Source organism: Salvelinus alpinus, chromosome 4 (genome assembly GCF_045679555.1).
Source record: "Salvelinus alpinus chromosome 4, SLU_Salpinus.1, whole genome shotgun sequence".
Classification (NCBI taxonomy): domain Eukaryota; kingdom Metazoa; phylum Chordata; class Actinopteri; order Salmoniformes; family Salmonidae; genus Salvelinus; species Salvelinus alpinus.
In genome coordinates this window covers 45796328-45819147 of record NC_092089.1, presented here as the reverse complement: position 1 = coordinate 45819147, position 22820 = coordinate 45796328, and the positions used below count along the sequence as shown (strand labels likewise).

Below are 22820 nucleotides of genomic sequence, written 5' to 3'. Positions count from 1 at the left end.
GTAACCCCCTAAAATATATGCAATTTGTATCTGTATTGTTGAAGATAGTATACTGCACACTAAAATATCAACAGCTACACTACATGGGCAAGATCTTTGATCTTTGCATGTAAGGTCAGAACCGTAAGGCACTCACGACAGAATAATCCATCAAATAAGATACAAAATGGTGCATCATTTGTGTGTAAGTTCAGAAAATCTGTTGCTGTTCTTTCAACCATTTCAGAGGACCACCTCCTGTTCAGCCTGAGGGAGCAGAGCTATTGGCTAAAAGGTGGTGCAACACAGTAGGAGCCACAGTGTCGCACAGAGTTGCCACCACCTTATTCATTCTGCTGCATGTGTCATAGCCTACACAGGTGCCATAGGCACAGGGGTCACGACTGAGTCATGACGTATAGCACAAACTACAATTGCATGCCACAGCAGCAGGGCATATGGGCAGAGAGATTTGTGTCGGAGAGGTTTTGTGCATGTGTGTATGTCCTTCTGTCAATGCATATATACTTGTATGTATGACTGTGTGTCAGCCTGTCAGTGTAGTCGGCTATACATGTGTCAAGCTATCAATTGTGTATGCATATATACACACACACACACACACACACACGTCCATCTCTTTGTAAGTTGGATCAGAGCACCCTGGGGCACAGAGATAACAGTCAGTGGTGTAGGCTGCTGGAGTCAGGCCAACAGCACTGCTGAGAAATCCATCACCTTACCCACTCAGCACCAGAGCCTGCCAGGACTGACCACAGTCTGCTCATAACAAACACAGCTACACTATAGTTAGGAAACTGTTACTTACACCCAAAACAGGAGAAAACTAACCTTTAAAATTAAGTTACCTCTCATTGGCAGCGGGTTTTGTTTTGTTTTATGTAAACAGATCTGTTTATTGAGAGCAGTTACAAGCTTTGCTGTGTATATGCTTACGTTGCCTTGTTGGCAGACATCGCCAATATCAGGAGAGTCACCTACAGCTCAGGTTTCTTTCAGAGCAGGCAAAATCTCCCTCTCTGGCTGCATGGGGCAACGGGCTCTGTGGAGGCTATCAACAAGACAGATCTCTCTCAATTTGTGGTCCAGGCAAATCAATACTTATATTCAGTATCACCATGGTCACCCGAGCGAGGGTAAAGGTAGAATCCCTTCTGACTGTATGAACGATAAAATATTAGATGATGGATGACAGTCTGGCTGCTCCATGCAAATGAAATTGCTACTCGGAATTTAATAGAATTCAATCAAACCAGAGTGCCACCACGGTTTTGCGTATAATCATTGCAATCCACACCTGAGGCATGGAGGCCACCTGAACAGAGGGACAGGAGTCTGATTAGTTAGCCATTCATTGGGGCAGACATATCCACAAACACAGGCAGTAACTGGGCTACTGATCTCTCTCTCATCCTACCCAGTGGGACTCTGTGCTTTCACCCCAACCTTGGGCTGTAGTCCCAGCACCAGCTGTGGGATATTTACAGCCTGTTGCCTCATGTTCCGGCACAGCCATTCCGCACGGCTGGTCCACTTCCACTCTGCCTGTTGACTGACCTCTTGTTTGGTTAGACGGGTGTGCATTGTGGCTTATTACTGAAGTATTCAGTGTGAAGGTGAATCTGTGTGAGTGATATGGTGGAGAAATGTATGGTGGTGGGCTTGGATTCTTTGGAGGAGAGGAAGGAAGGATGGGGGCTGGACCTTGGTCTGCGGTTTGGCTTGTGACTGGGCTTGTGCCTGTGCTCACGCTGCCAAAACTGGCAGGGGAATATGATCCCACCCCCCTCCTTCTGTTCACCAATCGTAGGGTGGGTTTTTGGTGAGGGGTTAGCTGCAGTGCAAGAGCAGCACTTCTAGAAGGGGGTGGGAAATTGGAGGAGGTTGGACAGGTTTTGGATGGGCGGTAAAGAGATCTGCGCTCCTCGGCTCGTGAATCACGCCCCCGCTGCCAGTCATGTCAATACTGCAGTCTACCCCAACAACAAACACACACGATACACAAAGACACAACCTCAAAGCACCTTACTGTCACGGAACTACCGCCACCACACATACAACGAATCACAAACCCCTACACAAACAAGTCTGCCTTCTGCGACACTCTCACTTAACTGCGCACAAAAACACACATTCATATGCACTAAGAGGGCCACAAGACTGGTGTAGTCAGGTTTGTTGTTGACAGAGGCTTGTCTCTGTCACCACGTTATTAGTGTGGCGATGTGGTTTGACCTGTCAGGTGACATCACAGACTCCTCCACAAACAGGACCACACCCACTCACCCAGCCCTGGGAGTTGGAAACTGCTCCCATTCACCTGGAACACTCCTGGGGCCATGCCAGAACAAAATAAACACAGGTGCTTGGGTAGAGTAAAGTATCCCTTGCTGCTTTCCACAGGTTCTTCCACCAGTATGTCTCTAATGGGAATACTCAACCCATCATCTTTCTCTTTATTCTCAGCCTTTCGGTTGGTGAAACCTAATGGATGCCCCTCCCCCACAAAACTTCCCTTTCACCTCGCATCAGATGAGGGCCAACCAGCGCTGAAGGTCTGAGAGAGAAAAACACCCTCCAGACAAAACACTGACGACATCAATGTGACATTAGGGAAGAGGGTGTGTGTGCACAGGTCTGTGTGTGCAAACGTTGGTTGTTGTCACCAGTCGAACATGTTCTGTCAATGAGGCCTCACAAAAGAGCTAGACAGAAAAGATCAAGATAGTTGACTGGCACTTAAGTACAGTCATCGATCACTAAATAGTATCACGTTTGTTTATTTTTAAGACTACCGGTGAGTGGGTGTTGGAATGTCTTGGTTCAGCCTTATGTCGAATTTGAAACCATTTTCCTGCTCTTTTAAGTCATTAGTGAATAAAAGCTAATGTACATATAAACATGACAATGAGTCTGTAAATACTCAACAGTGCACCAAACCTTGTGATGTTGTTTTCAGGAGTTTACCAGTGTTTAGCACAACTCTACGTATAGAAGGAGCTTGCAATGTGTTTACCAAACATGTGGCCACTCTCCACTGGCTTCCAGTTGAAGCTCGCATCCGCTACAAGACCATGGTGCTTGCCTACGGAGCTGTGAGGGGAACGGCACCTCCGTACCTTCAGGCTCTGATCAGGCCCTACACCCAAACAAGGGCACTGCGTTCATCCACCTCTGGCCTGCTCGCCTCCCTACCTCTGAGGAAGTACAGTTCCCGCTCAGCCCAGTCAAAACTGTTCGCTGCTCTGGCACCCCAATGGTGGAACAAACTCCCTCACGACGCCAGGTCAGCGGAGTCAATCACCACCTTCCGGAGACACCTGAAACCCCACCTCTTTAAGGAATACCTAGGATAGGATAAAGTAATCCTTCTAGCCCCCCCCCCTTAAAAGAGTTAGATGCACTATTGTAAAGTGGTTGTTCCACTGGATATCATAAGGTGAATGCACCAATTTGTAAGTCGCTCTGGATAAGAGCGTCTGCTAAATGACTTAAATGTAATATGTAAATGTCATTTTTTGGTTAGACAACCAAGGTTCTTTGACTAACCTCATTTGAAGAGATCAACCTACTTACACTGTATCCTGCACATCTCCTATGCACCTGCAGTGACTCTCACAAGATTTCTCATCATTCTGTTATTCTTCGTAGGAGCATTTATTGAGGCTGCATGATCATTAGCAGGGCTTTTTGCTCAGAAGTATCTGATCAGTGACTTATTAAGCCTGCTACATGAATATAATTAAAGGAAGTAAAATTGACATGTCTTGGAAAAACTCAACTCATTTTCGGTTAGCGTCTCAAACCCCTATTGAAAACAGACTTGCAGTGAGCAGCCAATTGCAATGGAAAAGTGGAAAATTGGAGTTAACTAACCACACTTCACAGATCAGTAGCTTGAAAGAGTTATTCTTCTCACAGTTATGCGAGTCACGAAAGAAAAGACAAAAATAAAACGATAATGTAAGGCCATATTTCATAGCATATTAGCACAATGCTAACATTTAAAAAACAAAAAATAGCATACCCTTAGGCTATTACTGTATGTAGATGGAACTTGGATGAAAACTGGCTACCTAAAACCTATCAAATAAACCAAAATGTCACTCAGGCCTACTGAGTCACATGAGCTGCTGTAGAAGAAGTGGGGAATTCACAAAGTAGGCTTTACCAAACCACCAGGATGGAAACTGTTAATAGTGTTGGCCCCACTGTGTGGTTGACAGTGAAGCACAGGCCACACAGTAAGTCACTTCACAGTCTGACATCTGCCTCGTAAAGTCCTCAGGATGTGCCTGAGCCACACTAGCCTCCTATACTGATTACTAAACCACAAAAGCAAAACATAAAACACAGTAACTACCCTGAACATGTGGCTGTTCTGTGAAAGAATATGCTGAAAGCACAGTCTTACAGTAATATTATTCCACCAAGACAACTTTTTTTTCATTAGAAAATAAACCAGAGAGGCCTCAGACTGTGCTCAGGAGGGAAATTTTTCTGTTTAAATTCATTAGGTATTTAGCTGGAGCAACATTTGAGTTAATGCACAAGTAACGTTGTAAGGAAGCAACAAATCTTATATGAAAACACAATGCCGGTATTGGTTGCCCTTACCCTTAGCTGATCAGTAGACCGCAGTCAAAAATCAGAGGCACAAGTTTAAAAAGACTCTTTAAAAAAAAGGCAGAAAGCACCAGCAAGCACTCTGAATTGAATCCAAAAGACTCTGTTACAGTGGCACCCAGAGCATTCTAAGTCAAAGTTCAGGCATATTCCCAGTGAGATGGGTCCAAACAAAGTGTGGTGAGTCCCGTCCTGCGCATGACTGGTAGAAATGACAACTGCAGCAGAGCCCCTCACACTGGAGACCCCCTCCCCATACTCACCTTCCCTCTGGACAACAACCCCCCTCCATCCCCTGGACAACAACCCCCCCCTCGGTCAACCCCCTCCCTAACTCTTCCCAAGTCACCCTTTGCCCTAATATGCAGTCAGGCTCTGTAGTTTGTCAGATCCTCTATACCCCCCCCCCCTATTCCCTGGCCTGTACACATGTGTACATTCTCCCTTCGGATTCACAAGCTGCTGTCAGTGCAGTGGCAGCTGCCCCTACACACCTTTTGTTCCAACAGCCCCTCTCCCCCTACCCCATGTCATCTCCTCACACATGCTCAGCTGTTGAAAGGTTGGGCACACCGGACTAGTGCTGGTCTATGCAGACCCAAATCTGTAGATGTTCTGAAATGGTCTTTTGACCTACTCATCTTTTCTTTTACACATGTTGCGTGTAGTCACATAGTTTGCCTCAAATTGCTAGTGTGTCATACAAGAAGGCAAAACGTTCAAGGGTACGACTGAAGGCTCTGACTTGACTAGCTATAATCTCACAATCAGGCCCAATTAAAAACTGGAAAACTGGAGAAATCCACATGAGAGTTGAGAAGTGATGCCATATGTACAAGTTGTCATTTGTGTCTGTTTCCAAGAATGACTCTGCTTCCCAAGGAGTAAATCTCAGGCTGTGCCCTTTCCTGACCTTTGAATCTCTGAGGGGGTCGAGAGGGTGTGGGAAATGTGAGGCCAGGAGTCTGTTGAACAGTTGTGTCATTGAGTTTCCACAAAACACAGCAAATATCTTAATGGGCAAAAGGCACGTCTATGTCCAGAAACCAACTGGTTAACAAAGGGTTGAAATTCCGAGGAGCAATCTCGCCTTGAAGCAATAACTTATATGGATACATCTGAGGGAGGGAAAAGAAATGGCTCCCTTTGAGTATCAGAGAAGAAATCTGCACATGGATGGGAAAAATGCACAACAGCCCTAAACACAACAAGACACTTTGAGGACACAATTACTTCAACAACAAAACACCAGTGATTGGCCTTATCTCGCTGCCACTCTCCAGGTTTTTCCCTTCCTCCCCCTTATCATCTATGTGCTAGCAAGGCAGCCTGGGGCTCTCCATGTTGAACACATTGTGTTGGCCCACAGCCTAATAAGGGGATCCATGTGACTGCCTCCTCTCTTCCGGTGACTAATGTGAACGCTGCCCAGGACTGTGTGGTGCTGCTGGCCCACGTGTGGTGGTAGAGTACAGGCATCAAGAAGGGAGAGGGATGGTGGTGGTAGAGCTGCAGTATGGAGAGTATTAAAGAACAAAGGCATTTATGTTTTTCCCTGAAAAAGGTCACAATACCAAATGGATCATTTAATTATTATGCTGGAATGTAGTGATGGGGGGAAAATAGACAGTTACATATCGGGATATTCTTTTTGCCGATATATTGTTTTGAAAATATCGCAATATTATTTTTGCGCTAGTTGGCTGTACCTGTACCAAAACTCCAGTATTTTTACTTTTTTCAAAACTCTCGCTTGTCCCGCTGCAGAAGACATGTGGTGAGCAATATGTTTGGAACGTCGAATCTCAGTAAAGTCACAGTATCAAATTGCAATACATATAGAATCACCATACATATCGTATAGGCACCTAAGTATCATGATGGTATCGTATCGCAACCATACTGGAAGGGATATTTGGTTTTAGAAAAGGACATGCAAATAAACTTCCATAGAGCTCTTATACCTCCCTGTGCTGGACAGCTGCTTACTCTAGGAGTCCAGATTCACTTTGTTCAGGGTCTACCCAGGCAGAGAATGTGGATACTACTTACACTAGTGTTGACAGTATACCAAAAATTCAGTACTTTTGAGATACAAAAAAATATATAATTGTTTGGTTCAAGAAATGTTGTTTTGTGCGGTACTTCTGTCAAAATGTGTTTCAGGTGATAGACAGACTTGATCCTTTCAATCAGCACACTGAGCGCAGCCCCTTTCATAAAGCAGGTTCTTTGCACTATGGCTTTGGAGCACACAGTAAAGCACCTGCTCCACATACTCATTCATTGCTAGAGCTGTCTGGGCTGCATTAGCTTCCCACTCTTGCTGCACAGAAGTTAACACACTTGAATAATGCTACACAGCATGTAGAAAATGTTGAAACTGTTCATTACTGTTCACAAAACAATGTCCATACAGCCTAGAACCCTTTTACAGTGCAAGACGATACCGGTATAGCTTCCAGCTTTAATTGTAGGTTCACTTTCATTGCTAGCTTAGGCTACAGCTGAATTCACTACCCTAGTACTTTGTGATAACCCTAATGCAAAATATGCTGATTTCAAAGCTGTGCAGCAGCAAAAAAAAAATATTAATTCACTTTGTCTCCCTCGCCACCAAAAAGCTCATTCACTTCTTCGTCTCCCTTGCCTTCCGTCTGGTTTACACTAGATTCCATAGCCAAAGTCAGATTCCACAGCCACATTCTGTCTCAGCAAATGACCTCATTCAATTTCTTAAAGAAGCAGCACACACTTTTATAAAAAAGAGACCTTCATCTAATGTTCTCCTAGCAGTTGCCAATAAAATAAGTGTGTAGCCCCATGAAATCAACTAAAACAAGCTCAGTAACTCAATGCATGCACACACTTGTTGAATAATATGCATTCACCTGTACTGTGAAGACCTACACTACATCTTGATTCACCCTGTTTTACCATGTTGTTTTGTAGTTAGATTGTTCTTACCAAAGTCAAATTGATTGTATCATTGATTGTATTAATGCATACATTGACAAACATTTGCAAATATAATGCTGAACTCAAAAGATGCCCAACGATTGAACAGAGCAGGAGCCGGGTTTTTGTCTGAATCAAGTGCCATTCTGTGACTTAGCTAACATGCATACTTTTTTTTGCTATGGTACCGTTTTGGAATTTAGTATCGTGATGGTACCGAGTATTGTGATACTAACCCTGGTATCGGTATCAAAGTCAAAATTCTGGTATCTTGACAACACTAACTTACAAAGTACACTTTTAAAATAAAATAACGGAATAGAGATTGAACCATGAAAGGTGCGTCTTTAGAAGGAACTCTCTGCTCGAACAGCATAACAGGAAATTCACAGATGCTTTATTCAATACAAGCCCATTTGGTACTCTCTTTGTAAATGACTAATAGATTTGTGAACAAACATGATACGCTTTCAAGTGTTTGACAATGAATACCCTAATTATGCAAATCTGCTTCCTTCTCAGGGACTACATAAAAAAGCAAAATGACAAAGAAACTGCAGTACAGCATTTTAATTTCGTGACAATTGATATTACAATTGTGTCAACCATAACAACAATAACTTTTCAGTAACGTGAAAACAATGTTCTCTAATGCATTATTATAGTATAATAATCTTCAGGGTAAAAGTAGTAAACCCTGAAATTCTGACCTGAGGTCTGATGTGAGACTTGACAGACATTCCTTCAGGGTTTGACCATTCAGCACAATTTTCAGTCTTAGGTGGCAACAGCTGCCACTAAGATATTTGGGGATTCTCAAAAAGAAGATGCCAACACATCCGACCCACTTTACCCTAATCAGCCTCACAACATCATTAACATTTAGCAACTAATATGATCTCATTCATGAATATCAACAGTGCTTGGAGAGACAACCAAAGGACTTGACCCAAATTCTCTGAACAAGACTACTGTCCAACAACAACAACATGGATTTCTGTTAGTGTCCCTCCCTGAGAGCCTTGAAGGCATTCTCCTAATCAGGGGAAATTTGGTATCTCCCAGCCCTGGGAGCTGTCACAGCTAAAGGGTAGAGGTCAAGAGGAGCGAGACGAGTCCTAACAGACGCGGCAACCTGTTCCCTTCAGCCGCGCCGCGCTCAGCTGCCACCACAAAGGTCCCCTGCCTTCACACCGAGGCAGTCGCCAGAAACGACACTCGGAGACTACCACACAGCAGAATGACCAACCTGGGAGGTGCCAGACATTTAGTCTAGGCTGAGACAGAATGAGACATAACGTTTATACTCAAAGGTTTATCAACAGGATGTTGTTTTGATTGTGAACAGATTAGGACATTTCAATAAAACCAATGCCTGTGGTCTCATTATTTTGTAAAGACAAATAATGGAATCAATGTAAGTTGTAGAATCATGATATCGGCTTAAATTGAGCATATGTTAAAATCCAATTTGAGTATACTTGATGTTGAATATCTGTATGAAATCTACTACAGCCTTCAGATTATACATGATCACTGGATAAAAAAAAGAAGTGACGAAAACAAGAAAGGCTCCCGAGTCCACATTCTAATCTATGGTGATGGGTATTAGGCTTGTGCGGTAAACCTTATACTGGGTTATAGCCACAGGGTGGTTCTTCAATATCGTTGAAAAATGATTTCTTTTAAGTTTTTCAATAGATTTTAATATTTGTAGCAATTTGTTTTGTAAATACCTGCAGTCAACTTGTGCAATGCATTAGGAGATAAAGCAGATCGCGTTCTTCATTTTACCTTTCACATTATTTTATGAAGCTTACCTTAGGTCCCCAGAACAGTTGAGCCAGTCATGCGTTTGTAAATAGCACAACTGGAGAAAGCGGGAGCAGGTGAGTCCAGCTGTGTATTGACAGGGGTTGCGTTTTATATTGAAAGTCAGTGTTTTTTAAAAACTTTAATAGAGTGATCAGGGACGTGCAACTATAGTTTCCTTCACAGAAAATATATTAGTGCAACACATTCAGCAGAAAATAATAATTTTCATCAGATGACAACAGAAGTGCAAAGCTATTTGGCTGGCAGCCACACAAGTAAATGAGCTTACAATGAAAAAGCAATGTATTTTTTTACAAAACAATGCATGGCCATCATATTTCTAATGTTTAGGCCTATCATAGAAAGAATGTAGTCAGCTACATTTCCTAATGTTTTGCTTAAAGATAATCTTGCATTTTACTAGAGAAAAATTGGTTGACTACACCGAGAAAAGTATGGAGTAAAGTAGCTACACATCAGTCAGGGCACTGTCTGCTGATAAAATGCCCATCTGTGAATTGTCATCCAAGTTAAGAAGTGCAACTGAAGCACAAAATCTGTCTGATGGCGAGCAGAAATTACAACAAGAAACATTTTAGATCCACATTAACAAAATGCAGCAAGATATTTATGCGTTATATTTTTTTCCTGCGTGGAAAACACAGAATTATGCTTTAACACGACCCTTAATTTTAACTTGTTATCTAAGTAAGTGGCTGAATTAATAAGGTGACCGGGCATTATATTATTTTAGCTTTCTGCCGTGTTTGAGAAGTCAAAGCCCTTTGGATAAGTTATTTGTACATCTGCCATCTTAAATAAGAATTTGTTCTTAACTGACTTGCCTAGTTAAATAAAATGTTAAATAAATAAAACAATCTTGATTTCCTTGCGTTTTTTTATCCTCTCCATTCGCGACCTGTCTGCTCCTGCCCCCTCTTCTCTGAGCAGAGCAGGCAGGCCTGTTGCCCTAGCGACTCCAGACAGACGCAGTGTGTAGACATGCTGCTGGAGAAACAGTACTGTTCTTCCTTCAGACATGCATGCATCAAAACGTTGTTCATTTGCACAATGTCTCGTTCACATTCGCTTGTAAAATGTCCAAACTCACCAAAAACGGCATTCGGTAGCTCCTACATATATATATATATATATATATATATGCATAACTTTATGAGCTGGTTTGCCTGTCTTTGCAATTAGTTTATTTTCATTTTCGCTCGTTAGCAAATTTAGCTAGCAACCTTCATGGAAAATCGCTATTACTTGTGCTTATTTTGTTAGCATTCTGGTAATAGACGCCCAATGGGATTTTTCGTGTTTTTTGGTGCCCTCTTGTGCACTAAGCCTGTAACACCGTAAATCTCAGGGTGAGAGAAGGACGGTATGAAGATATGAACATCTGGATACCGCCCAACCCGAATGGCTATTTCTAGCCACTACAGTCAAAGGGAATGTATTGTCCTATAAGATTCAAGATAGGATTTAACAGAAGAGGCAACCTGTGCTTTTTCAGTAAACCTTTTTCATATTGGGTCCAGAAGTCTGTCCTTCAGATCACAATGGACTGGTATGGCCCACAAGAGCTGTGCTAGATGACTACTTCGGTATTTAAGATGGAGGCAGCTGACCCCAAGGGAAAATAAGACCGGGGGGGTATATGCTCGGCATGGCACGGCCCAACTGTCATTGCACACAATGCAGACGAGGCGCTGTGTTGTGCACAGACACCCAGGCGACGAGACATTTGATGTACACAGTGGGGCAGAGAGGCCTCCACAAAAACTCCTCCCTTCCTTATCCCCCATCTAACACACACACATCTCAGAAACAGCTGACGTTTTAACAGGCTTACAACAGCTGACAGGCTACAGGTGGGTCAGAGGGGACCCTTTATAACCCCCTTCCTCTCCTCTTAGTCCCCAGCTCCATAATTCCTCTGAGCCGCACACACAGACAGACAGACATGCCAGTAACCACCCGTCCAACTCAGTTGACCTCTCCATCTCTAACCCACCTATTCTTTGGCCCTTTAAAAAAGAGCTTTATGACCTGACAGCATGTGTTGGAGAGGCTTGGTTTGACCACGCGGCTCAGTGTGTGGGCACTGTGTACAGTATGTGAGAGCGTCAACACATGCTACTCTGGTGTCGACTAGAACTATGGCACAAGCAAACCCGCTAAGCTCCTTTGCTGATTCCCTTACGGATGTCCTCAGTGGTATTACCAAACAGCAAGACCACAATGGAAATAGAATCATTGACTACAGTTTTAATCCGGAATAATTGCTCAATGTTTTTATGTAATCTGTAGACATTATGTTACATGATGCCCTATTTTGTATTACATTTTTGCTTTCAATTATTAAATAATACAATCATTAAAAAGGTATACAAGTCAGATGTTCTTAAACCTTCTCAGGAGCAAACTAGACTGACACACACAATGAAAATGAATTGCAGCAAGATATCAGTTTTACAGGTAGTGGTAGAAGGTCAAAGCAGCTGAAGGGGCCTTGGGCTGCAGTTAAACTACCAGTGGTTGCAGCGCTCTTCTTACAGGGAGCTGTGATCACAGTCTCAAGGGTGACAGACTGACTGAGAGACTTGTGAAAGTTGAATTGTGAGGGAATGCTGTCTTCATATTTAGGACAAGTAGACAGTTTGTAAAAGGCTAAAGCTCTAGAAGAGAGGGGATTTGAAAGCACAGCACTTCTTTGGATTGGATGGGAAAACCAACCATGGGGTGAAAAAAAAGAATTTAGGATTTGGGTATTCTTGCTGTGTGTGCAAAATAGAGCAGAACACTTTTCCTCACTCTTGTCACTTACCTTCTCACCCTCCAATCTCTCCATCCATCTATCCTTGCTGAATCTCTTACATTTTCTCTAACTTATTTTCTTCCTCTCCATGCTTCTCTCTATTTCTCTTTCTTTCTGAAGGAAATTAGTCTGTTGGCTTTTAGCTGTAATATGATAACCATTTCAATTATATAAACAATAGCCAGACTTCTCCAGAGGAAGGAGTGGTTAAGATGCACTTGGAGTGTCGAGGCCAAAGCGCACATGGAAGCTGACTTGTAAACACATAGCGTGAGTGTTAGAGAGTGAGTGTGTGTGTGTGTGTGTCTCAGTGGATAGATGTCTCTGTGTGTGCACATAAGACTGTGTGGGATGAAGAGCATAAGAGGCCTGGGAGAGAGAGAGAGAGAGAGAGGTGAGGACGAGTCAGTCGGCAAACACTCTGAAATGAAATGTTATCTAATACATGGAGAGGAACGGTGAGGCTGTCGGTTAAAAATTGTGAGAAAAATACACTATCTAGAATGTCACTGCATTTTCCCCATGGCAAACTAACTGACCACCTGCATTGCTATATAGTCCACTCTGGTATTGGCATGTGCGCCTAAGCCAACAGCTCACAGTCACAGTGTGGGTATAGCCCACATGATGAGATTATTATGGACAAAAGAGCAAGATTATTTTATTTGTCAAATGGCAGCCAAACATCGATCACCATGTCATCAGAATAAGAACCTGGATATTTATTGGAAAGGAGCATCAAGCTCATCACTGTGCACTTTCACCATCCTGTGAAGTTCATCATCATTTCTTTAATCTGTAGACTAATAAACTGCAAGCTTTCGAGTCGTGGTCAGAGGACCACACAAACTTGCCACCGCCATTTCAAGCATATTTAATTTTACAGATACAAACTGATCCCACCTTGTCTAGCATATTTTGTTTGGTCTACATTTGGAAATTTGACCAACAAATTAGCTGTTTCCATCAGGAATGTCATGACATTTTTTTATACGACATGTACTTTATTCGCATAAAAAGGTTGGATGTAAACCTGATTATAGACTGTATTTCTGTGGTCCAAAGGCTGTATGACATGCAGTAGTCTGCCATTTCAACACTTGTTCCATGGTAACATCAGATTGCCCTTCCCAGTTGTTGTCCACACTACTCAGATTGCTGCTGGGGATCAGTACCAGACAAGCACCAATGCACGCACACACACGCACACAATGGAAAGTGTGTCACTTTGGAAGGGTGGAGAGGGGATTTTTTTACTCTCTCCCTCTCCCTGACTCACTGTAACCATTGCCAGCTCTTCTCTGCTTCACAAGAGAAGAGGAATAAGCCAGCCATCTTCCCTCCCAACGTAACTTAACACACCCTGCATGGAGCGCACGGCTAACTCAATGAGCCCTGTGCAGATGGCCCCACTACTGTACCACATCTGTACAACCATAAAACTATACCACGCCGCAGTGAGGAAAGGGTGATATACATTCAATTGAGGGCACAACTTACAGCATTTGCCGTAAGTCAGTGACATAACAAGTGTAAAACACAGGTTTGGGGGGAATAAGATGGGAGGGGAGTTTGGAAAGGATGAAGAGCAAGTAATGGCAGGACTTGAGATCAAAGGGAAAGAGGGAGTGAAGAAGGAGAGAGGAGTGTGAGAGGCGGAGGTGTAATGTTTCAGCTCGGGCGCTTGCCGTTTCAGCTGTGCCGAAGTGATGGCCAGCCCCTGCTCTCGCACCACGGTAACCCCGTCAGCACAGCGGCATAGCTGGCGCTTGGTCTCACTCGCTCTTTTTCTCTTCCAGTCTCAAAGTTGGGATTATTACATTTCTCTACAGCTGTGGAAGTCTCTTCATTTCTACTTTTGTCTCTCTCCTGAATGGTTTTGAACTCTCGTAACAATGACAGACCTTCCCACTGTACTTGAAGTTTTCACATTGTCCAATGGATTCAGCTGCATTTTCCAAAGAACACGGGTTGGTTGTCCCAAAGGCCTCATCCAATACTCTGTTTAAATACAGTTCACTGGTGGTTGCTGATCCTGATCAAACGTCCTCTCCCCTTACATTAAATCTAATATTACCTGAACACACTGGTTCAGGTTAGTTATGAACCATTTGTGCTCGACTCAGTAGATTTTCTAAATACTGTTCTTATTACCTTGTTTCTTTGAGATCTTTTATGTAGAAAATGACAGAAAAAAGGCTTGCCTGATTTGAACTGAATGAACACAAATGTAATTAAATTGACACCACAGTCAAGGTCACGCTGGCCCTGGTGTGGTGTAGTGTAACACTTTGTGTTCCGAATCCCTGCTCATCCCTGCTCATCCCAGACTCATTTGTTAATGATAATCTTGCATATGTGTTGCATTTAGCCTACATGTGTTGTGATGTCTTGATCCCACCAAAGACCCCCCAAAAGCCCATTCGGTTGGCATTATGCAAGATTACCCTTTCTATTCGCAAAGAGTATATTAAGGAGGGAAATTTGACTTCATCTGGATAAAGCCTCTGGCAAAACTACTGAGTGGTAGAGAAGAAGAATGAAAACAAAAGGATATGGACACCGTCATGGAACGGAATGAGGGAGTTTTAATATATACTCCTACAGATTCCATAATCCCAGATAAAAATACATGTTACGTGCATTCACCATTTTGATTTATTCATCTGTTTCTACCTACTAGCCAAAAGGAGGTCAACCCAGATTTCAATGTTTTTCTCCAAAGCTGTATATTTCAAGCAGTCTTTAGAGGCAGATTGGATAAATGTAGTGCTCTGAGCAGAGTATTTTTAGAGAAAAGCAACAACTGGATGTAAGGATTTACCATAGATTTTTTTCTCTTCAGCTATATTTTTACGAAACATTGATCACTGTAAGCTATAACCTGATGCATGATTGACATACATATAGAAACATGGTGAGCAAACCAATCACAAGACAATGGTATCTGATGATAAACCAACTTTTGAAGAACTGTTAAGATGGGTCATTTCAATGAATTTAGCTGCCCTTACAAGAACCATGGAAGATCTCTTCATCTTTCGGAGTCCATCTAATCAATGCGAGATGTTAACATGCTTACTAATGCTGTTACAACAACAAGGATCAAGAGTGACCATTTAGAGCTGTGAAAGGAAATGTTATTTTAGTTATGGTACACTAATGGCTCCAGTGAGAATTGATGAATGCTACAGTATATTAAATTAATAGGGAATCATTGGTATGCTTTTATGACCGGCAGTACAATGGAACGCTAATCGCTATACCATTCACGGCTTTAAGTCTATGGTTGAATTCTAACAAGCAGAGATGTGGAACATAACTTCCCCTTCGAGAAGCGAGCAGCTGCTATTTTTGCTGTAAGCCGACACCGGTGGTCACACAAAATCAACCACCTCGTTTCAGGGAACTCGGTTTTCCAGAGTGACACCAGTCAGTTCTCATAGTTTTTTAGTTCAGAGAATGGATGTAACAGATTCAAATGCTCATGAGATTACTCTTTGGTGTGTTGGAGCCGTTTGAAACATTGCGTCCTTGTACCCAATTAACTGGTGCGAAGTTCTACATGCTCAGGTTGAAGGTGTTTGAACCTCCGCTAGAGAGCAAGTAGCCGTTTCAAGTCAAATAAAGTATTTCTAAATAATATGAGAGGATTTCAGCTGTTTCTCACTGCTATTCAGGTTATTTCATAACATTCAATCACCTCTGCTTATTCAAAATGACCAAGAAAAGGTGGGTGGGAATCAAATCTGAAGGGCAGTAAAAGATGCAAAATGGGAGCCTCAAATAGACTACCTACAATCGTGTTGAGAATATGTCAATCTTCTCTACTTTGCCTTTAGATTGGGGGTATGCCAAGAACCACCCTTTGGTAATTAGAATAAGACTACTACATCCGACCTCAACTGTACCAGGCCGTTACCACTCACAACACCAGAATTTTGACTTCGATACCGATACCAGTTTTAGAATCACGATACTCTATACCAAAATGACACGTAAAAAAATAAGGCATATTAGCCAAAGTAACAGAATGGCACTTGATCCATACCTTTTGAGTTCAATATCATTATATTTAACTTAGCACCTCTCTCATCCTTTAAAAACAAGAAATGGACAGTGACGGGGGTAAGGGGGGGATACCTAGTCATTTTTTGCGTCTTCATTGCATGCGATCATCATTCTCAAAGCCACTGTTTACTTCTAAGATCACTTTAGCACCGCCCTAAAAACCCGATTCAAATTCGACACAAACCTTCAAATAGGTATGTAATGACACATTATATAAACTCTTTATAGTGTTTTATTTACATTTTAGAGGCGATAAGCGATATCTCTCCTTCTCACTCTCACGCATTAGTTTCGCTTCCCCACACGCCATTTTTAAAAAGACCCAACGGGGCTCATTGCCTGCTTGAATTATGCAGAAACGGGCAGCGTTTAGGTCATGTAATTTATTCTGTTGGAAAGGGAAGAAATTGTGCTTTACAATGGTATTGACATTACAGTTGATCTGGAAGTATTACGTTTTGGGGCGCTAAAATAAGGGCAATTGTACGGACCAAGGCGATGTACGAGTTTACGTTACCTTATTTCTCAGAATGAGAACGAGTTGGCAACTCCTTATATAAATTGCGCTTTTTATGGTTATTGCACATTTATAAACCGACTAGACAGCTAGCATAAGTCTTTAGCTAAAATGCTACTAGCGGTACGTGTTATCGCAATGCCGCATGCGAAAAACTGAGTATACATTTTCCAGAATCAATGTTCATTGATAGTCCCATTTGAGTAGTGTATGCTCTGCATGCATAGAGTTGAGACATAAAAAATGTATGGTTAGAAATGTTCATTTATCCTCGATCACAGTACAATAATCTATCTCTCAATGTGTTTCGGTGTCCATATCACCAATTCTGTTGGACCAAACCTCAAATGCAAATAGGGAGTTGAAACCGCTTGTTCGAGAGGAAGAAGTGATCCCGCAGCTTTGTTGTTGTGAGTGGCAGGGGGAGGGGCTTGGTATGTGTGTAAAAGGTGCAAACAGCACAGAAGGAGCAGAGGAGGCAAGGCCAAAAAGACAACATGAGAACAAGCGGACAAACACTCATGAAAATAAAAACTTGATTCTTGCGATACAGGCATTTGAAATATCGTGCTAAAACATAAATTTGAATGAATCTAAGCCCCGAATCCCAGCCCTAACTGATCAACAACATTTGAATAGAAGAAGCAATCTCTTCTCCTATAAAAGTGTGAGTTGTCTCTGTAGTTAAGACTCATGACGTCATTCACACACACACACAGTCAGTTCAAGGCACCAGCAAAGATGTTATTGACTGGAAGAGACGTGAGGCAAGGGACACAAAATGAAATAATCAAGTTTTCGGCGAAAATCAGCTTTTTGCGTTATGGTTTGCATATTATCACAAACAAGGTACTAGGTAAGTGAATTGATGTTAGCTTCAACTGTAAGCTAGCAAGGAAAGTTAGCCTACAAAACTGGAAGATGCCGGTATCACCTTCTTGCATTTAAATTGTTGTAGCCTGTAATGGACATTGTTTTGCAACCAGTAATGAACAGTTTCAACATTTCTACATGACGTGTTGCATTATTCAAGTGTGTTAACTTCTGTGCAGCACGAGTGGTGATGCAGCCCAGACTACCAGTTAGAACAGTGGTTCCTCAGGACAGGCTAAAGCTAGCAATGAGTAAGTGGAGCATGCATGGTGCTCTCGTGCTATAAGGGGACATCGGCTGCGCTGATAGACTTAATCCTCTCTCAATCAGTAGACGACGTGAAACACGTTTGACAGAAGAAACGAAAGTAACAAAAATTCTAGTACCGAACCGTTTTCATGTTCTATTACCACTGATCGGTAGAGAATCTCATTATCACCATCAACCTGTTCCACTCCATGGTCCAAACCACTCATCCCTAAGCGGGCACTTCACATCTCCACTTCTCCCACAGTATCCCCTCCACTGGCCCCCTCTTTCCTTCAGGGACCCTAAGGCCTAGTTGACCTCCCTGCCCTCTGGACTGGAGCCCTCTCTCCTCTGTGCCTCTCTGCACATGACCTTAATTGATGTTTAACCCCTAATCAGCTGCTGATGGTTCAATTATTATTTATTTTTTTATTTAAAAACTTTATTTAACTAGGCAAGCCAGTGAAGAACAAACTCTTATTTACAATGACGGCCTACCGTGGAACAGTGGGCTAACTGCCTTGTTCAGGGTCAGAACGACAGATTTTTACCTTGTCAGCTCGGTGATTCGATCCAGCAACCTTTCAGTTACTGGGCCATCGCTCTACATGAGGTCAGCAATTAAGAGCTTGCTGGAGGATAGATTAGTCCTGGGTTAGTAAAGAGTTTTCTGCCCTATAGCTAAGGAGAAGCAGAGCTCACTGGGCTTTAATCCTTGGAGGGACGGTTGCCAAGACTGCTTCCCATATTACACCTCTATAGATCTTTGCCCTGTGCAGAGGTCCTCTGGCTGCAATTTCAGGATGAAGCATTGAGGGGAGGCCATTTTGAAATGACATGGAAAGAAAGGGGATGGAGAGGCGAATCTTGCCAGTATACTTCTCACTATAAGCATCTTTGGCTTGTGGCTCCATCAAGCGAAGAGAGAGGGTGACATTTCTTTCCCTTACAGTGTGCTGGGGTAAAGTGAGGCCCTGTGATGATTGAATCACAGCCATAATGGCAGAAGGCAGGACCCTGCTGTGCAGCGGAGTTCTTCCTGCTCTCAACACTCAGCGTGGGAAAGCAGTGGGCAAAGCTGCCTTGGAATAAAAGAACACAAAAAAAAGAGGCCAAGAAACAAACACGGCGAGAGCACACACTCAGTATTTTATACTTGATATAACTAAAATGCTCTCATTCTTTCCAAAGCTGTTGGTTTGTTACAGGTGGAACAATTGGGTTCTTCGGCATGACAATAAGCAGAGGCTATACTTATCTGACCTATACTTATCTGACCTGACTGAAGTGAAGATAAGACATCTTCCTTCGCAATAGAGCGAGATAACATGAGATCAGCTGTAAGCCAGTGCATGGGAGATCAGACAGACATTTAACTTGAACTGTCCAGGCATTATTTTAGCCTAGGGTTAGGCAGTGATTAAATCACATCAATATTTGTGTCAGGCAAGGGGTGGCCAGTACACCATTGATTGTCCCAGAGATTAGTGCTTAATTGAAATTACTCTGTAATTGGAGGAGAGAAGGCCTTGACCAATAGGATGTTCTGGGCAGCAGGCATCTTAAGGATTTAGGGCTATGCTGATCACTCACTCTTTAGTATAATCCATAGATTGCTAGACCCCCACTTCTATCCCTTCTCAAGTATCCTTACTCTCTCTGTCATTCCCTCCCTCCATATAGATGCTCACGCCAAAACAAATATTTTACATTCACACACGTACCACACATAAAAATACAGTAATTGTATGGGCACATACTCAAACACTTACATGAAAACATATTCAGTCATTATTCCATACAGACTGCCACATGTGAGATTTCTGAAGAGCACAATAGCTGACCATCTGTGTTTGCAGTTAAGCAGGTCGCTGCAGCATGAGGATGATTGTTATTCCATGGAGAATGATTTAACAAGAGGAATCTTATTTTTTTGACTGGAGCCACCATGTGGCATGGCTATTCTGAGGGCGCCATAAAAACATTATGTTTTCACTTGTGTAATTACAGAGTTATTACATAGGTGTAAGACCAACTTAATGTAAAGTGTTTCCCATTTGCCTTTAATATAACTTAAGTTACATTTTTGTGTTGCCCATTATTAAATAGGAGAGAAGGAGGAGCGGCAGGTAGCCTAGTGGTTAGTGCGTTGCTAGATTGAATCCCTGAGCTGACAAGGTAAAAATCTGTCGTTCTGTCCCTGAACAAGGCAGTTTGCCCTCTGTTCCTAGGCCGTCAATGTAAATAAAGATTTGTTCTTAACTGACTTGCCTAGTTAAATAAAAGGTTAAATAAATAAAAAATTGTAAGAGACTTGTCTGACAGAGGCTAGTAGGATGCGGTCACGCTTCTCAGGCACAAAAAAGGCTTTTACTTTGCTGAGCCTAAAAGTTATTTGTCGTTTTTAGGCTCAGCAAAGTAAAAGTCTACTTACACTCAATCTGCCAATTTAGGCTGTGTGTGTGTGTATGTGTATGTGGAGAAATAAAGAGGGTGCAACTCATCCAATCCAATTGCAATGCCTAAACACTTTAAACTATTTCATGACATCCTACCGTGTCCTGTGGCACATGCGGGAATGATGGCGGGAGCCTCTAATGATGTCAAAATTGAGGCCAGCACAGGAGACTCATGAGGGCCAGTGTCTTCCAGAGAGACGAGAATAGATAAGGTAGGGGGAGCTGTGAGGGGGAGGGGTGTAAAGCTCCCATTAGCTCTGACATCTTGACAATGTCAGAGACAGCAGTTATTTTGTATTGGTTGGAATACCCAGTCCATGGCACTGGTCCTGACCCATACTGTCTCAACGATGAAAACAGATTAGCCTTTATCTTTATATCAGGGTGAAAAGTGTAATTTGTTCCCTGTCTTACCTGTAAGTACTCCTCAGCGGGAAACACAGGGGCATGTCCTTACGGGACAGCTCATTTTCCTGTAATCTCCTACTCGGTCTCTGACTGCTCTGAGGCTTACCAGGGCTGGTGAGAACCTCTATCTGGACTGTGTCCCTGAGGACCCTGTCTCTGCCATGTGACACCCTGACTGGAATCACAACGTGCACTATACCTGCATGCATAGCTGAAACACTCATCAGTTTATGCCCCTCATTTATGGGGGGAGGGGAAAGACATTAATACATTTAATCCCACAAGAGAGACACTAAACTGTCACATATTAAGGTTTAAGCAGAGCATTAATTAAAATAACTAGACTTCCTATTTTACTGTAAAAACAACATGCAAGGGTAATGGAAAAACTGACAGAATATAATTTCTCCCTCAAAGAATATTGGGAAAGAATTCCTATTACAACACACTAATTACACTGAAGATTTATCTACACATGCTATCTCCAACACTTTCACGGGCAAAATGAATTCCGGATTTTAGGAGTAATCAATAGTTTGTTGACACTTTTCCCGTGAGGAAACAGCAATTACACCACAGGAAACCATTTTTGGGCCGTCAAATTCTTATACAGTCAGGTCAAAAGTGTTTTGGCAATGTTTAACATTTGATGGACGCAAAACATTAACGTTGGCTTACATGCGCATTACGTTGATACCAAAGGTTCCTTAAATTAAAAAAATTCTGACACCTTGATGCTCTCTTTGCGCTATTCTATGCTGTGCTGTAATTCTCTTGCCGATGGAGAAAGAGACCATCGAATTGCGTGTCTGCCATGAAGGAATAACCAACAAAAGCCTCTCAATAGGAATAAAGTATGCAGTAAACTATTCATTCTACTCACTTAAGTGAAAGCAATTCATAGAATTGAAGAGTAATCGTGTCAAAACATCGGTGACACTTTTCATAAATCGTTCTGACAGCTCCTAGTGAACAGTCACCACGGCTGTTGCGCTCATGAAGGAAGAGAATCCCTACATCCATCAATTATTCGCGTTTATTAACTGTGCTAGTATCATACCATTGAGGCGACAAAGTAATCCCTAGTTTGTAAGAAATACAAACCAGCAAGCAAACTCTCCATCATGTAGTCTACCCCTGACACTCAAAATAAAGCACGAGACAGCGCGCGACCACCACACCGAATTATGGTTGCTTGGAGTTGCCCTCAGTTCAATGACATCAGAAAGTGGCCATTCGAAAGCAACATGTTGTTAAATGTAAGTTATTCAAAGTAAACAGATGCCTAATGTTACTGACCAAATATATTCACTAGCAGGTAACGTTAGCTAACCTGGGTAACGTTAGCGAGCTTGTGAAGAGTGACTTACCCTGTAGAACTGTATCCACATCTGTCTGGTAAAACCGGAGATTCAAAGATATATGACTATGTATTTAAAATGTTGATTGAGGAATAAAGATTATGTTAACAGTCTGTCTGTCGACGTCAGTATAAATTTAAAAAATCGTTCCTCTTGATGTACAATGTAACTATTTAGTTCTGTCAAACGATACAATGTAGCTGCTGCTGCCCAATCTATCTTGATTGGCACTGCTTCATGATTGACACTAGCCGGACCAATAGGCAAGAGATATTCGTGTTGTTTAACCAATCACTGGAGAAGTCAGAGGATTTGACTCGTCAACGTGAAGTTAGTAGAAGGTGATCCGTGAAGTAGGAAGGACTAATGGTGAGATCATGTGTGAGTGTATCCCTCCGCCTCTTCTGTTTTACTGTAAGTGGGAACGTCTCTATTTAAATCATGATATCCATTGTCTTACTTCTCGAATTTACGCACAGCGTTTGAAGTAGTGCAGTGTGTCATTTCAATTGTGATGCCAGTGATTTCTAAGGTGCCTTGTAGCGTAATAGCAAAATAAATATTATCTTTCCTCTTGTACGGCTATTGAATGTGGCCAATCATCTGACCTTATACGTGTGCGTTTTCCCTCAATACATTTCTCTTGCATTTAGTCTTATTAT

General features: G+C 42.3%; 1 protein-coding gene across 9 annotated transcripts in view; it reads right to left on the bottom strand.

Annotated features, from left to right (window-relative positions):
- Positions 1–22439, bottom strand: part of LOC139573713 (myocyte-specific enhancer factor 2D homolog) — a 66452-nt gene extending 44013 nt beyond the window's left edge. For 3 of the 9 annotated variants that reach the window (XM_071397484.1, XM_071397489.1, XM_071397490.1), the window contains exon 1: positions 22168–22438. The gene's annotated coding sequence lies outside the window, so the exon portion shown is untranslated. Of the gene's footprint in view, positions 1–4617; positions 4858–22167 lie in introns of those variants that run through there. The other 6 variants (XM_071397486.1, XM_071397491.1, XM_071397487.1 and 3 more) reach the window with 5 other exon arrangements.
- Positions 22440–22820: the final 381 nt, after the last annotated feature.